Source organism: Manis pentadactyla, chromosome 7 (assembly GCF_030020395.1).
Source record: "Manis pentadactyla isolate mManPen7 chromosome 7, mManPen7.hap1, whole genome shotgun sequence".
NCBI classification, from domain to species: domain Eukaryota; kingdom Metazoa; phylum Chordata; class Mammalia; order Pholidota; family Manidae; genus Manis; species Manis pentadactyla.
The window spans coordinates 104,841,247-104,854,458 of record NC_080025.1 but is presented as its reverse complement, the minus strand read 5'-3'; the positions used below and the strand labels follow the sequence as shown (position 1 = coordinate 104,854,458).

Here is a 13,212-nt window from a genome sequence, read left to right as displayed (position 1 = left end):
CTGCTGTTATATGATGACAAGAGTATGCTTCTCTCTCTTTTTTAAATTGAGAGCAGGAGAACAGCTTTCACTTTATTTCTTGGCATTTATTATCATAATTGTAATTAAACTATCATGTATTTATTTTGCCCAACTATGAGGTAGTCAATATAACATATTTTATTTTTATGCAACTTTTTATGAAGATGATGATGACTTTTTTGCATTACCTAAGATCATAAGAGTATAAAGGGTTTAACAGACTGGGGCTGCTGTTCTTGTCTATTCAGCAAGCAAGCTTTCTCACCCTCTTTGTGATGGTAATAGACTCTGCCCCCTCCTGCCCTAACCCCTCCCCACTGCCAGGGTGGGCTCAAGGTCCAGGACTGGCCAGTTGTGGAATTTCACCTTTATGGAACAATGGTCCATCAAGTGTGGCACAGAGCCTGAGTAGGAGCAATAGAGTCCTTCACTGAGATTGCCCCTCTTGGCCATGGGAAAGTGCTGCTGCTTTTCTTCTGGGTTTTCCTGGTGGCTCCCACTGGCTCCATTTCCCCCTTTCTGGAGAAGACTGTTCCGTGAAAGGAGACAGTGAGGCCACCACTCTAAGAGAAGTGGAGGGAAGAAGGTGGAGTGGAAATCTCCGGTCTGCCTGCAGGGGCCCAGGTCCTGCAGTGATTTCTCTGACTCTGTCCCTCTCTCCACTACAGGCACCAGTCAGGCTCTGGTGTTGCTTAGGCTGCCTTGAGTTTGATTTCTCTTAAAGAGGCTTTGCCTGTGTCCCTCTGAAGCCCAGAGAGCTTAGGTGACTCTTCCAAACTACACAACAGAGACGGGGTGATAAGCTGTAGGTAAAGAAGCCTGCATCTCTGGTTTCATATTCCTTACTTAATAAAGCTCTCTCACTCTGCATTTTCTTTCTACTCATCTGAAAGTTTTTATAGGGTCATCATGAGTTTATTCAGGTAACATTTATTGAATGTCTATTATATGCCAGGCACTTTGATAAGCTCTGGGTATGCAGAAGTAGAGAAGACAATTCCCTGCCCTTTATCCATCCCTAGGCTGGCGGAAGAGACTGAGGAATAGCCGAAGTGTTGACATTGGTTACAGAGGGAGGCACGGGAGCTTTCCTCCTTGTGCCCTGGAGGGCCAGGGAAAGTGTCTCAGAGGAGGGGCCAGGGGTTTGTTCTGAGTGGGGTCCTCAGAGTCACAAGGAAGAAAGCTGCACAGATTCCTTTCATTCATGTCAGCCTTTGGCAAAGATGTAAAGAAGCCTTTTGCAAAGATTTGAGGAAAACAAGGGGTTGTCCAGTGAGTCAGGATACATCAGCTTAGAATTCTGAATGGTTTTTATGGACAACTGAAAAAACTGTTCTTGTCACTGGGGACATAGCCTGAGTCCTAGTGCCCTTCTGTATGTTACCTCTCGATAATTCCCAAAAGGAGAGGGTGTGGTTGGTCTGTTTGCTGCCATTCAGCATGGATCTGTTGGATCTCCCAAGTCACTTCACATGTCCTTGGCCCTCACAGTCCCAGGTCCATCTGCTGTCCAGGGAACAGGGTTGCCTTCCCTACAATAGCTGTGTAGTATCTTCTTGTAGCTCATCCAGTGCTGTATTGAGGGATCAATACAAGCTAGTGAATGCTTGTGTGCGAAGGCACAGAGGCATGGGAGACCTTGACCTGTAGAGGAGCAGTGAGAGATGAATTTGGACAGGCAGGCAAGGAAGGACCAGGGAGCCGTACATGGAAGTTTAAAATTTACTTTTTGTATTATTCATAGTTATACACAGTCATAGATTAAGGAGGCAAAGATTTGAACACATTTACTACATTACACACCAAAAAAATAAGTTCCAGGCACTCTCTATTCATCCTTCAGAGCATCTTTTATTTTTTTATTTTTGGTTACATGTAATTTTAAGGAGTTTGCATTTTATCCCTTAAGTTATAAAGAATTGTTAAAAGACTTAAGTCTGGAAAGCAACAAAATGAGATTTGAATTTTAGGATGGCTATTCTGGAAGAAGTGTAGAGGACAGATTGAAGATAAAACTTGAGGCCTGGAGCCCAGTTAGAGAAGATGCTTGAATCGGGCAGTGCTGTTGATTTTGGGGGGCACATTTGACATGAGAATTGGCAGATCTTTGTTTCGGAGCAGATAGAGAGAGAAGTTGTCTTCCAAGTTTGTTTTGACTTAGTTGTATTAGCCATTTGCCTTGTTAGGGAGAGACCATGGAGAGAAGAGCAGGTTCGGATAAAGCAGAATGATAAACTTGGGTTTAGGCTTATTGAACTGGAGTAGTTTCTAGAGGCCCAAGTAGCTGTTGGTGATAGCAGTCTGGAATTATTGCAGAGCTCTTCAGTGGGGACTGGTGGCCCTGGAAGTCATGGTTCTGAGTTCAAGCCTTGAGAACAGGTGGCCTAGGGAAGAGGGGCTTCACATGACTCTCACTAATAAAACATTTCCAAGAGAATAATTAAGAAAATTATTGTTTATTCCCTCAGATTATGTATTTTAGTGTATTAATTGGTCCTTCCCCTCTCCCATTTAATTGGAAATGTCAGGTGGTTCAGCATATTTTTATTTGGCCCCTATTATATACCAGATACTAGGAACTTCAGAGGAGATATGAATATATTAGAGGAAAAGCCCTGATCTCAGGAAACTTAGAGTCTAGTTAGGGAGACAAGGTAATTCTTTATATGTATGAAAAGTTAAGAAACAGCAATGAAAGTAAGGGAACAAACTATTTGCTAAATAAGTGATTTGACACAATGTCCCAGTGTTCAGAGAAGGATAACATTTGAGTTTGAGGGATTGTTCTTGAGTCTTTATTTCCTAATAAAGATCAATCAAGCCTTCCTGAAATACATTCCTAATGTGTGTTAAAGGAAACAGGTGAATATCTGAAAGAGTGAATAGGTTCAGACACTTAGAATGAAATTTGCCTTACTTGAATACTAATGCAATATATTGATATACATCATCACTTGCTTATAATTTTGTTGTGCTAACTTATTACCTAATTACAATTCAGTTTTTAGAAGCTTAATGTTTATTATTTTGACTAAGCTTTACAGCCTCTGTTAGTTGGGAAGTAGCCCTAAGCAGAAGGGGTTTCTGCATTTCTAGCTCAGTTTTCTATCTTTAATTTTCTTTGGCTCACAGAAAACTATTTTCCTTGGTTCCAGTTTCCCTGTATGGAGGGAAAGTGCTTACATTACCTAACTCGTGGCTTTTTGAGAAATGACTAAGAAAAATCATTGCTAAATATGAGACACATTAAAGTCTGTAATAGCTTTGAGAATGACCATCACAATTTTCCATTAGTAATAAAAAATGAATTCTACAATAAATGAAACACGTTATCTGGAGAAAGTATCCTGAATCCACAGAAGGTGTTGGTGTTCTTCAGGCTTATTGGAGTGCCCTCTTTATTGCAAGACCTTTTGACAGGTCTTATTAAGCAAAATAAATGAGTCTTTGTGAGTGGGAAAAAACCCTAGATGTTCCCAGGTTGTGAAATCATTTAAAAAGCTAAGAGAATAATTCAATCAAGAAGACATAATTTACGATTCTAGGTAATGAGTTTTATGTACATACTCAGATGAATGCACACACATCTATATGTAGGAAACTTGGCTACCTCTCATTCACCCAGCAAACATTTCCCTAGCACTTACCATGTGCCGGGCGCTGTGCTGGACACTGGCGATACAGTGGGAAACAGACAAAGGCTCCCTCTCTAAGGGAATGTTCAGTTTACAGGTAGAGTCAAATGTCAAACATGGAACTCCACAAATAATTATTTACTGTGCCACAAAGAAGTACAGGGTGCTGTGAAAATGTGTAAGAGGGAATCCAAACCTGGCCCAAGAATCAGGGAAGTCCCCTCTGAAAAGTGAGATTTAAGCTGAGCTATAAAGAATAAGTCAGTATCAGTTATGTAAAGACTGAGGAAGAGTGTTCTAAGGTGTTCAAGGCCTAGGAAGACAGCACATGAAAAGAGCCAAGGGAACGTGTTGCCTCCAAGAAAACAAAAGGTGGCCAGGTGGCAGCAGCAAAGATAGTATGGAGACAGGAGGCTCAAGATCAGCTGGAGAGGGGTCAGATGGTGCCTCTTCTTTTAGACCAAGGGGCCTTTGCAGTAGGAAGCCATCGTAGGTCTGTAGGGATGGATTTGAGAGAGTATCAGGAAGTAGACTCAACAGGTCGTAGAGAAGGGAAGTGAGGAAGAAAGTGGAATCTAGGATAACTCCCAGGGTTTTAGCTTGAGTCCCTAGGTTCTGTTTACTTAGACAGGGATTACTAAGGGGGAACAAGTGTGCAGGTTTGGTTGTGTGTGGGAACAGAATGAATGGGGAGTAGAGCATGAGTTCAGTTTTGGACATATCAAATATGAGGAGCCTATAAGATATTCCTGAGATGTAGTGAAGGCAAAGCAGTTGGATAAGTTGGTCTGGAAATTAAAGGAAAGGTCTGGATTGGACATATAACAAACAGCCCAAAGTAATAAGAAAAAATTATATATATATATATATACACACACACACTATATAATGTGTATATATGTGTATGTGAGTATATGCATGCATGTATGTGTCTGAAGGATGCTAAGTTCATATTCCTACAAATTTTACAAGAAGAACACCGTTCAGTATGACATCCTAAATAGTCTGACAGAAGGTGCAGAGGACTGTAAGTTTATATCTATTTTCTTATTGACATTTACTTGCTCAACACATGGGAAAGACCAAGTAGGAATCAATTCACACAGCTTTGCTTGGAACCCTTGAATTGACTCCTTGGTGGTTTGCCACCACAACATGGATTTGGAGCAGAGACAGAAACCTGGGGAGTAGGCAGGCTTGTTCCCAGTGTTCAAGGGCAGAAAGCGACCATGGCCCAATAAGCCAACAGAATGAGGCCCCCATCATGGACCTTCTGAGGACAACAGGGCATGAGTCAGGCAGTGAGATTTGAACCTTGGATCCCAGCCCACTGCAGAGGGGCCTGGGGAAGCTTGGCTGGGTGGAGGCTTCCTGAACTCTGCAGGAAGCCATCCTGTTGTCTAGGCCTATCCAGTGGGTGCAGCCTCCTCCTGCTGCCCCAGATGTGCCCTACGATGACAGGCTGGGCCTCAGTCTCTTGGGACCATCCACAGGTGTCATGGTGCTTGTCCTCCACACCACCTCTGCCTTGTTCACGGCCCTTTTCCTGCTCTTCGAGGCCTTCCAAAAATGGTCCTCCCTCCCTTCATTTCCACTGTCTTCTGAAGGCTATTGCAGGGACCCACTTTCAATATTCTGCCAAAATATAGCCTTCCTTTGCCTTAAGGCCATCAGAGGAGTGAACATTTGGACCACCACCAGGAGAATACATTGAATATTTTGGCTGACAGTCACTTTTGGACATCCAAAGAACATTAAGTTCTGTTTATCCAGATTCCAAACAACCAAAATGCTTAAATAACCAAGACTTTCCCTGTACTCTAGGGATCATCTGAATAAATCCGGAAGCAGAAGATTAGTCTCTGAAAGCTACTTCCCGGTGTGTTTTAGGAGTAGTTCAAATTCAGACCAATATCTCACTTTTTTTTCTCTACCTCTCTGACTTTGTCTAAGGATGCCTCGGAAGGGTCTTCTTATACCTTTAATTCCCCCAAAGTATAAACATTTGGTATGCCGTTAACAGATGGTTTTTACTTAGAAACCCTGTCTGCTAAGTAGGAGGAAGTATAAACATTTTTGTGAATAAGGTCCTATGTAGCTTATTTGTGAAATAGGAGAATTAAGTGTTGTACATCAAGCTTCATAAATTTGTTTAGAACTGCTGTTCTATCTACAAAACTACTGATTGAAATTGGTTATCATTTAAAAAAATTAAATTGCTCAAAGCACCCATTTCTAGGAGTCTTTCAGTGAAAGTAACTCTAGCTAAGGAGATTGGCTCAAATGCTCAACTGATTTCAGTTCACAGTAGAACTCAAACTAGTCTCTAGGAGGGCATCTTCTAGTTGAGTTTTTTTTCCCCTATTTTGGATATTGGCTTTATTTTTGCCATATTTAAATTGATGAAATTTATAAAGTCTGTGTCAGAGAAGAGCCCTGTATAGATGATGGTACCATGAGAGAAGGTTTTAGAAAGGACTAGAGAAGAAATGGAAAGGACTTTTACTCCCAAGGAACTGTTGTATTGACTTGATTTCACCTAGAATTGTAAATGGCCAGTGGTGGTTTCCTGCCAGGGGTAGGTTTGACGGAGAAAGGAGAGAGGGAAGGAGTACTACTGCAGTGGATAGGAAAGACTTAGAAAAATTAGATTGGTCACTGAAGTTAAACTTGGCTAAAGATACAGTTTTTTTCCTGGCTAAGTCTACATGGGGAAAACAAAGTCAAAAATTGAAGCAATCCTCTGGATAATTCAATTAAAAAAACCTACCATTCTCCTAATTACAAGGCTGTATCTGTAAAGAGTGAAATTTTTATCTTAATCCTTTGGCTTTCTCTCCACTTTGGCAGTGTCATCACAGATATTAAGAATATTTTTGTTTTCAGACTTTCTCATTGATGTTTATCTAAATAGGAACCAGGCTCCCAGGAAGGAGGTCACAAAAATCTCTTCCATTCCCACCCACACAGTTTTGCTGTACTTAAACACAGCAAGTGGCTGTAAATACTATGTGAATAGAGGGATAAATCATTTATGCAAAAAGTACTACCTGGACTTGGACAAGCGTGACATTTACTTTGCCTTTTCTTTTTCGAAAGCCTTTCCATATTCTTTTGTTGGGGCCCTGATTAGCTCACTGCCTAGCTTTAAGCAGTAGATTCTAGCTAGAGGGCATTAGTGCTTGCTTTGCTCAAAACCTTGCTTTTCTGAGGAAGGTTTCAGCTTCCTTTTGGGAAGACTCCCACTGGGGGCCTGTTGGACAGTAATCCAAGTGCTGGAATTTCTAAGGCAGGCTGGGAGAGAAGCAGGCATGAACGGGAGATTTAGGTTTCTGTGCCTGGCCAGCTGTCTGCAGGCAGACTAGGACACTGGGGAGAGAAAACAATGAAGAGAGGGGCCTTCGGGAGTGTGGGAGAATCAGGCCCAGCATGGACTGGGTTGTGCAAGTTGGTGGTGTTCCAGGTGGGGCTTTCTTTGGGGTTGGTTAGTTTGGGTTAAACCTCCTCCAAGGTAAAAATTGTATCTTCAGCCAAGTTTAACTTCAGTGACCAATCCAATTTTTCTAAGCCTTTCCTATCCACTGCAGTAGTACTCCTTCCCTCTCTCCTTCCTTGGCAAAACCTACCCCTGGAAGGATCTTGCTGTCAATTTAGAAGCTGAGCACAAGTTTTGTTTGTTTCTCCTCTTTGCACTGCCTCTCCAGCACTAAAGAGAAGCACATTTACTTCTGGGAGTGAGTTAAAAGTTGACAGTCTCATTTATAGCTCATTTTCGGATTAGCATTCTCTCATTCTCCTGATTCACCATCCTCACCCCCAGAGGACACTGTCAAAGTCTTACTTCATTTGAATTTGATCTCATCACTGTGGGTTAAACATATTGGAATTTTGTACTTTGGGTGTTGCTCTCCCTGAATATGAACTTCATTTCCTAAGAGGGCTAAATAAAAGGGTATAAGTCTGTAGGACAATTTTCCCATCAGAAAACCTAACAGAAAAATTCTGTAGAAAATTTAAACAAAAACAATCTTTTCCTATTCCAGGTGAAAGTGAGTTCATATGATTTCATTATTTTTTATATTTTGTCTTACATTGGATCTTCAGCCAAGCAGGAAAATGGAATCATTGCCCACATGGATTTTCATTTGGTAGCTCATAAGCTAAGAAATACTTGAGCTAGTAAGAGAAGAGAATCATTCACTTTCTCTAATATCTCCTCTGCCCCCAAATAGTCTGCCAGAAGGAGCCAGGAGACTGCAACTTACAAATATTTTCTGACTGGCATTTACTTGTGTGAGGTGTGAGAAAGGATCAAACAATCACTATACATAGCTTTGCAAATCAGGGTTTAACATATGCATCATGGAAGTGAAATCACTGATAGGAATAAGTAGAAATGTACAAGGACCTTCCATTCTCAACAACATATTGAGTAGTTCATACAAATGATTTAATACAGATCCAGTAGAAGTTTCTAGAGATATCCAATTCTGTTCAGTCTGCACCCCATGTGCCAATGAAAAAGAAAACCAGAGGATCAGATGATTATTCAGATCCTTGCTCATTTCATGTTTATTTGTGGCATTTTATCTTAGTCCACTTTCCCACGAGGGAGCCACATGTGACCTGAACTTATGAGAACATGTAGTTAACTCAGTGAGTCTTGCTGTGTGTTTTGTTTTTCTGAGTCTGTCCCCCAATCTTCTCTCCCTTGAGGGAACTGAGAGCTGAGAATCAAGATTTCTAAGACTGTTTGTTCATTGGCAGCAGTAGTGACCTCAGTAGGGAAGGATGGAGATGGGATCTGATGGGATCTGGAGTGGAATGAGTCATTGTTGCCCAGAAACCCCCGAGAACTCTGAAGGCAGGAGTAGAGTTCTCATGGTACATGTGTAGTTGCTGCTCTTCAACTTCATATACCAGAAAACCTTCTTGTTTCCAACTGGGAAGGATCTTGCTGTCAGTTTAGAAGCTGAGCACAAGTTTTGTTTTTTCTAAGCCAGCTTGTTTGAATATTAAACCTATTTATAAGCCTCATTATTGCAATACCCATATGGCTCTTACTCAATGATACTCACTTTATGAAAGTGAAAGACTGCCAGGCTTCATAATTTAACATCAATGCTTAATCAACACTCACTTATCCACACTACCAGGAATGATTCCCAAATCATCTGTTTGACTTTGGAGTATGTGAAACTTACATTTGACTGTAGGTTTGCCCAGTACTTTGGGAACTCTTAGCTATCAAAAAGCAAATAAAGCCCCTCAAAACAGCCTCACTCCCACCTCACTGTTTTTGCTGTTCTCTTGCTGTCTCGAGTCTGCCTCCAGATGGGTCCAAGTTTACTGTAGACAGAATCACCCCTTATGCCTGCTTAGTTTCATCCTTTCTCTTGCTGATTAGCCAGGAGCAGTAAAGTGAAGTTCAGGGCCTGGAAGCTTCTGTTAAGTGATACAGCCATGGAGAGCTTTGGGGAACCTTTTTAAATAATGGACATCAGTGTTCTTTGTTCTTTGATGATGTTCCCATCTCAGTATCTGCTTCTCAGAATGTGGACAGCTGCATGTAAATTGACTGCAGCCCTCGAGGGGAGATTTTCCAATTCATCACGTCTACTGTCCTATGCGCATGCATGCACACCTATGCCGTTTGGTGCTTCCTGGGGTAATCTACAGCTCCACTGAAACATTCCATACTTAAACATGTGGGTTTTCAGTGAAGAGCAGGAGTCTTAATTTGCTTAAGAGGGACAATAAAAAATGCTCGTTATAACACCTGGTACCTCTGCACTGAGTCACAACTTCTGGAGGAGGCTTAGGGATCCTGTTCAGGCAACCCACTGGAGTCTTTTCCAGCTCGTTTCCTGTGTTTGGAAACCAGCATGTTTTATTGTTGAGTAGCTAAATTGCCTTTGACTTCTTTGCATGATTTCCTCAATTTTCTTTGAAGATTACCGAGTTTACTTTCTGTCTTGACCGCCTTAAGTTTCTGCATCCTTAGGCAAGTTACTTAACCTTTCTGAGCCTGATTCTGTCAACTATAAAGTGAAGGACACCTCCCAGGGTCTGTAGGCTGTCAAAGGGAGTTCATTTCAGTAATGAATGGGTATGGAATAGAGGATGTGCTCAACAGCTGTAAGGCCCCCAGTCTTTTCTCATTGCATTTCCCTTGTGTGTACAAAACCATGGCTATGATAGATGTCCTCATTACTCATAGGAAATCATTGCTAAACAGAAGGAAAATGAGTAGAAAGAAAGCATTTTTGATCACTTTCTTGATATATTCACTCATTCATTCCAAGCAATATGCTGAGTAGCTGTCATCTGCCAAGCACTGTTGGGTATGGGAGAAACACTGGCAGGTATGGTCAAGCCATCATTCTTGCCGTCCGTGTAGTGGAGCATAATCATCTGGAGTGGTACGTGCAATGGTATGGCTGAGTTCAGACCACCAGGAGACACACAAAAGGGGCACTGTCCAGTTTGGGAGGCCCTATCAGCTTTGGGGAGGAAGTAATATCTCAGCTGAGAGCTGAAGGATGAGCAGGGCTCAGTCAGGCCTCCCAGACCTTGCCCCGCCCAAGTGATCTGTGAGCTAAATCTTGAGTTCCATGAATCTGCATTTGCTTTGGTGCTGACTTTCCAACTCTAGTATAAGATGACCCTGTTTGGATTGGACCTGTCTTGCTTTTGGAGCTATTTGTTTCTAAATTGGGAGGGTATGGAAAGGGAGAATTTCAGGCCTTGTAAAGCCAAAATGTAACTATGAAGGTGAGGAGTGTCAGAAAGGTGAGTTGAACAAAAAATCAGATTTTTTGCCTCTCTTTGGGTCTACCAAGTACACAACCCACATTTTGGTTAAGTGTTAAGTGACAGTTGCAAACGATTCATTTATTTTGCCAACAAAAAATTGTATGTCAACCATGGGCCAGTCAATGTGTACCAAGATCCGTTTGACAGGACCCCTGATCTCAAGAAGCTCAAAACAAGGAGCAAAAGGTCCTAAAACTTTTAGAATTCCCCATACATGGCATGCATGGTACCCAGGAAATTCAATACATTTTGTTTTCTGAGATTATTCCCTCCATTTTCAAGATATGAAACCTAAAGCTTGATTTAGCATAGAGTTTGCCTGAGGTCCCACAGCTGTGTGGATGGGTGGGTGGGGGTTGGGTTTTGAACCAAATCTGTCACATCCCAGAGTCCCGTTTTCTTCCCACATAATCCAAGATGAGGCAATGTAAGAGGTGACCCTTCTCTCAGGTATCATCTTTTTTAAAGAGGTATAAATTTCATTACTTTTCTTAACTTTGTCCTCAGCACTTTGCAGCCCTCTGTATCTAGCTGGGCTGGGTTTGAGGCCTCTAGGTATGCTTTCGTACCTCCTGGCCTCATAGTTACATATTGAAATGCTACCCATCAATCAAGACTACCTGTTTCACAAAGCTTCCTGAGCCACCCTTGTATTCATTGTTATAATAAAATAACACTTTAGATACATGTCTTAACTATCTTTTTTAGAATTCAAATTCTTTCAGAGAGTGCATTTCTAAGTCACCTTGGTGATGGGTGATAGATAGTTATGTCCATGTAACTATATAGATGTAGCAATGTTTAGTGCTTGTTACTAGTAGGTGCTGAAAATGGAAGCTATTCTTGTTTTTATTTTTTATTATCTCAGTGTTCCCAGCAGGGCCCTTATGTGCTCCTTGGCAAAGGCTGGGAGAATTCTGTAGAAGCCAATAACAAAGGTTAAGGTCTTCCTCTGACCTCTGAAGATACCCTCTGCTATTAGAACTAGTTGGGTTTCTGGGTCGAAGCCAGGTGCATCCATCTGGCCTGCCTGCCCCCTTTCCTTTGGTCCCTGCACATTCTCAGTGGGTGACTTTTTGGTCTTGCCAGAGACTCCTTAACCTAGTTTACTAGACAGCAGTCCTAACGAGGGTCAAGGGCATGGGTCACACCCACTGCTCTTTGTGCTCTGTGCCTCTAGATGAAATTTTTGTCCTTGGCTACTGCCTAGAAAGTGTGAGCTGTTACTGCCGATGGGGTCTAGGCACAAGAGCATGGACGGTCAACGTGCATCCATCACAGCTTTGGGAGGGGCTGCAAGGCACTGTTTTAGGCACTAGGTTACAGTGGAAAACCACATGAAGAACCTGCCTTGGGGAACTGACATTCAGGTGGGTTATTTTGTGTATTTCCTATCACAAGTTCTTTAGAGAGGAGCTCTGATTTTTCCCATTTTATAGATGACAAAACCAAGGCTCAGAGCAGTTGAATAACTGGTCCCATGTTGTAGACTAAGTGCCAGAGTCAGTATCAGAACCCAGGTAGTTTATACTCTAAAGACCAAGTCCTAACCCACTCTATGGGTTGACCTTTCTCTCTCTATATGATATATTTCAAACATGAAAATACCCATAATATTCATATAGTCCTATACATGTATATATCTATGTGACTATGTATATATGGGTGTATGCATATTTACATAATTTTCTTCTAATAGATCATAGTGTTCACTTTTAAAAGAAAATTTGGAAAATTCATAAAAGTAAAAGTGAAAGAAATGATCCATTAATCCATTACCCTGGGATCATGGTTATCACTCTGGTGTGTTTCCTTTCAGATAAATAGATTTTGGAACATTAGTCAAGATCATACTGCAGGTTCTGTGTTACATGCTGCCTTCTTCATGTAACACTTAACACTGCCATACATGTTTTCATTTGAACAGAGATATAATAGGTTGTAGTGATTCTGAATTTGAAACATCTGTGCCTTTTTAAAAAACATGTAGCATAGATACAGCTCTATTAACAAATCATGGCTTGGCTTCCTGCATGAAGTGACTGTAATGCGGATGTAGGTGTGGAACTAAGGACACCTGGGCAGCATTGCTCTTCCAGGAGATGCTGGAGGAGATGCATTTTCCTGTCCCAGCACATCCTTTCCTTTGAATCTCCTCCAGTATAAAGCCTATTGCAACTCTTTTGAGGGTCTTCAGAATCTACAAAAACTGACACAAGCATTAAAAACTTTGGGATATTGGGACAATAAACTTATGGCCATTTGCCCCTTGAATGCCACTCTGACCTGGGTGGTATAGCCAGGCAGATGTTATCTCCATGTGATAGATTAAGAAGCCCTATACCCAGGAGATTGGTCCAAGACTAAGTGAGGACTGTAAATCACTAGAACTTCAGCTACTTCTGCTTCCTGAGCCATTAGCAGGTTCCTAATGTTGCATTCACCATTTTGATTCTAGACTTTCTCATTGTCCCCCTCCTCATTTCTTTCTTTTCTGAAGAACCTTATGTCTGATCATTAACTAGCTCATAGTTAATGGCCATTTAGAATGTACTAGCAAAAGGAATGCCTTACAAGCCTCTGCCCATTTATTCCTCAACAACACCATGAACCTGGTAAATGGAAGGCCTGAAATTTGAACCTGGATCTTGCTATCTTTAAAGCCTGACCTCAATCTAAATGCTACAGTGCCCTCAAAGGGGAAGGGGAAGAACATAGAGAGACAGAGCCATTGCTCTTA

The 13,212-nt window shown here is 41.6% G+C and overlaps 1 protein-coding gene across 6 annotated transcripts in view; it reads left to right on the top strand.

Annotated features, from left to right (window-relative positions):
- The window catches only part of PDE1C (phosphodiesterase 1C), a 479,464-nt gene that overhangs the window by 174,481 nt on the left and 291,771 nt on the right, over positions 1-13,212 (top strand). The gene's annotated exons all lie outside the window — the stretch shown is intronic.